Source organism: Elephantulus edwardii, unplaced genomic scaffold (assembly GCF_000299155.1).
Source record: "Elephantulus edwardii isolate Elephantulus edwardi_28Jun2011 unplaced genomic scaffold, EleEdw1.0 scaffold00533, whole genome shotgun sequence".
Lineage (NCBI taxonomy): Eukaryota > Metazoa > Chordata > Mammalia > Macroscelidea > Macroscelididae > Elephantulus > Elephantulus edwardii.
Genome location: NW_006400283.1, coordinates 78,894 through 83,710, shown reverse-complemented (window position 1 = coordinate 83,710; position 4,817 = coordinate 78,894).

The window sequence follows — 4,817 nt, the reverse complement described above, 5'->3', positions numbered from 1 at the left end:
TTTGTTGCATTGAACACCAGAGCTCCAAGTTAAAATATAATTCAGGAATTAAGATTAAGAGTAGCTAGGAAGGAAAACCCTAAATGTCAAAGATGGTATGTATATATATATATTTAAAAAATGTCAAAATGCTGCATCTAGTTAAATGGGTGAAAAAAGTTTGCTTTATTTGCCTTCTTTTCTTGCCTAGTAATGCCTGTATCATGAGAAAGAATAAATTATATTTCATTTAAAAAAAAAAAGAAAATTGCAACACCGTTCTTCTTCTGCTTTTCATTCCCAGCATAATGTACCACATAATTATCTGATTTTCAAAGCATAGTGCCATAAAACTAGAAATTGTGGTAAGAGAATAAAGAATTAAAAACTACTGACCAGCAAGTTAATTGACACTCTGCTTGAATGACATTGAATTTTAGAAGAAATAAAAATTCAGAAAAAAATAACCAAAATATAATCCTAAGTCTATTCTATCTGAATTTGAAAATCAGCTCAAGAATAGTTTTGAGATATTAAACACTAATGTTTGAAAAACAGATGAATTATGGAATTATAGCACTATCACTTTATATATTAGTGATAACATTTTGAGACCCTTGATGAGATGGATTAACTATTGACTGGGATAATGAGGATAGGTGTGTTAGAGACATTTAGGTTGGCTCAGGATAGAGCAGGGTTCAGAGCTGTTACATAGGGTCACTATGAGTCACAGACGACTCAGTAACACATAACAACAATAACTATTATTCATTCTCAATACATTTATATGTGTGTGTACAGAACAAAGAGAAAAAGACAGAAACAGTAAAACTGAGAAACACACATACAAAAAGAGAAACAGAATTGGGATTTTTTTTTCATTTAAGAAGCCAAAATTTCAAGTATATTTCTATTCCATTACTTTTAAAGTGAACTTTGTCGACACAAAATACATAAACCCTAAAGTCTTAAAAAAGAAATTTTATTTCATACCAGTAGTTTTCTTTTCTGTGGTTCTGAAATGATATTAGTTATGTACCTCTCCTGGGAGAATTAAAAACTATTAAGTTAACAATTTTTCTGTTTGGTAATTTGGATGAGAATTTCTGGGTAAAAACATACTTCTTTTACTTCCTATTTTACTAGACTTCCTGCCTCCTTGTGTGTTTTGTGGACACTACCATTATAGTTTCAGTGAGAGCACAGTTTAAAAGGTTGTGTTACTTTTTTAAAGTGGCACAACTCAATTTTGGAGCTGTGTTATTAACACAACAATATTTTTATATTAAAGTTGGGTAAAATTAAAACTTTGAAGAGTGAATGTAGATAATATGGCACTGAGTGTTGGATCACAGGAACGGAGTGAAAATGTACAAACTTCTGATAATAGGAACCAAAGAACTGTTGCAAAGAATGGTAAGACCGTTTTCAATTACTCACAACAAGGGAGCTCTGGTTGCCTACTGGGTAAACAACTGTTCTACCAGCTCAAAAGTAGACAATTAAGCCCATCAGCTGCTCTGGAGTAGGAAGATGGGCAATCTTTTTTATGTGTGATTCATAGCCTCTGAAAACCTGTTGAAGGGTCAGTTAGGAGTTGATTCTAACTTGAGGGTAATGAGAAAAAGAGAATGTTATGTATTCAATGACAATGTTTCTGATAGTACAAATTAGGTTTTGTGATTGCTTCTATTAGAAAAAATAGTTTTTAGTTACCACTCTCATGAGAGAAAATTATGACAACAAAACTTAACTTGTAAATTATAGTTTCAGCCTTATAAGTTCAGATTTATTTCTCTTTTCTTTAACTTACAATGAGAAGAGTCTTGATATTTTAAAAAATGTAAAAAAATTCAGACCACTTAATTAAAGCATTTGGACTCTGGTGCTGGTGACAAATACGGAAACCAAAAGAGCAAATAGAGTTGTTTTAGAGGAAGCATAATCAGGGTGCTTCTTTAAGGCAAAGATGGTGAAAATTTCTTGTGTACATTAGGCATGTTATCATCAGGTGACCGACTTTGAATAAAGCAAAATCATTCTGGGAAGAGTCGAGAGCCAGTAAAAGAGAGGAAAATCCTCAAGACGATAGATTTACAGATTAACTACAACAATGAGCTTAAGCATTGAGATCATGATGATTCAGGACAGAGCAAAATTGTTCAAAAGGTCACTATGAATCGTTGTTGATTCAATGGTATCTAACTACATTTCTAGTATCTTAAAATATTGGTAGTTGCCATATGATTAAAACGTGTTTCTTTCTATTATATTCTATTGTATTAAGAGAGTATGAAGTCACTATAAGTGAAAACTAACTTGACCAAAGAACACAACAATGTGGAAACTGTCTACAATACTGAGGGGTCTGTGTTCAGTTTGGGGTTTCTTCATTTACTTTAAAATTTTGTATTGTGATTTGGGTAAAAGTTTACAGAAGAAATTGTTTTTTCTTAAGCATTTTGCTTTGTGACACTGATTACAGTTTGCATAATATAACATAAAAAAATATTGGTTTATGCACAGTAAGTAGTCTTTAGACTACTCTAAATTATGATGTAAAGTATGATGCAAAGTATGCCATTTCTCTTCAGTTTATCATTCCCAGACTATGTTGCTGTTATGTGCAATTGAGTGGCTTATACAATAGTTCTGAACCCTGCTTTATCTTGAACCGATTTCATTGTCTCCGACACACCTACCTCCATTACCCTGGTCACTGAGTCACTCCATTTCACCACAGGTCTTCCTCTCTTGTGCTGTTTCTCCACCCTTCCAAGCATGATGTCCTTCTTCAAGGACTGGTCCCTCCTAGAAACATACCCAAGTATGTTCAGTAGCTTATATGATTAACTAGTTAAAAATTATCAATTGCAGTACATTTCGGGTCACTAATAACTAGGGTGTCTACCATTAAGCATTTAATTTCATTTTTATAATTTCAACTTGTCCTTCATTCGTAGTTTATACATTTACTTTTCTAGCTCATAATGAAGTTTGCAGTTATTCTCATTTTGAGCCAGGCCAACTCAGGAAATAAAGATTCTAAACTTTACTTCATCTATGTAATTCTGGTTACTCTCCCTGAAAGAGTTTGCTTTTCCTTTGTTGTATTTCTAATGCCTTTCACTATTCATTTGATTTTCACTGGGTTGCTTTTTTGTTTGTTTAATAAAAGTAAATCACCTTGCCATCTTCATAATATTTCTAAAGGTATTTAATTGAAACCTATCCATTTTGAGTGAGCTGTGTGAGCTTCTTAGGATACGGAATTGTTGTTATTTTTATGTGCCACTGAGTTGATGACAGAACTCCACTCTCATAGCAAAACATAAGCCACCTCAGTAAAAAAAAAAAAAAAACAAAACACCAAAAAACAACAACCTAATAGACAAGTAGTGAATCATTTACAGTGTGAAGTGTTGAGAAATGAGTCAAAAACTGAAAGTGATTTGAGATTTTAAGTTCCAGAAATTGTTTCAATTGTATAAAGAATAAATATGTGAAAGTATAAATACATACCTGTAATATTCAGAAGTAAAAAAAAAAACCAACAAAATCCTCAACTCATTAATTCCTTGAATTAAGAAATGCTACTCCAAATTCCAGTTTACCAAGTTATCCAAACATTTTGTCTTTGTTATTTGCCATTGAGTTTAGCTGATTCCTTTCAAGTTTAAGTCATATTTTCTAGATTTATATGATATGCCAAAATGTCAAGTTTTCAATTATTAATTTTAATTGAAAATTTTGTTATTCAAGATTGAATGGCTTCTTTAGGTCTACACTTGTTATTTCTATGCCACATGTACAGTAAAAGTCACAATTTTCCTTCCACTTTCAAAGTTTGGGCATCTTCACTGAACGGCATTTTCTGTATACAGGAACCAAAAATAATATGCTTTAAAGTTTGCCACACTTACTATGGAAAGGGTCATAAATGTACTAAGGCCTGTTACACAACTTCTCATTTCTGAAATTGCCAAGTTTGTGTAACCTTTTCTCATGAGTTTGTTAATTCAGAAGCACTTCCTCTTTGTTAAAATCAATACGCAGAATCATCTATTGAATACACTGGGATTTTTTTAAAAAGTGAAGGGGACGCTGGTATAAAAAAAATAGCTTTAGATTTTTCTTCAAAAAGTATTTTTTTAAAATTTTTTTTATTTTATTCTATTAGTTTTAATGAACATTTACAGAGATTTTGGGTTTTCATTCATTCATTATTGCACTGTTTTCTCTATGCTCCTCACCAGTTCGTCCTTCTTTCCGCCCCCCCTTGAATGTCTGTTTTAATTTTCCAATTGCCACAGTGCTTGTCAAAGCCAGTTCTGATTAATCTCCTTTGTCAGTGTGTCCCTTGTCATTCCCTATCACTCCTCCCTGAAAGAGACTTCACCCTGATTCATAAGGAAAAGGGGATGGCGTATTCTCTTAGCTATTTCTGGCTGAAAAGGGATGCTGTAGGTTTCAGGGCGAAGATCTTCTCTCACTACCCTAAAAGGCCCCTTTGGCAGTAGGAAACATGTAGAGTATTACGGAGATTGATTTTGGAATTTAGATGCACTGTTATCAATTGTGCTTAGCCGTACATGTTCATATCCTTGAAGATGTATCATGGAAGTGTGCAGCCTAGAAGACACAAATGTAACTAACAAGTTAAAAGTACATGAGTCAAAAATGAAAAAGCAATAATATTCTGAGTAGAGGTTCTAATAGTGGTAAAAATCAAGTTACAGAGGTAAGGTGGTTCTTACAATAAAAAGGCCTATTGACTAGCACTTTGTCTATTATAGTGTAAAGGTTAGGAACCTCAAGATGTAGAGGCTCAGCTA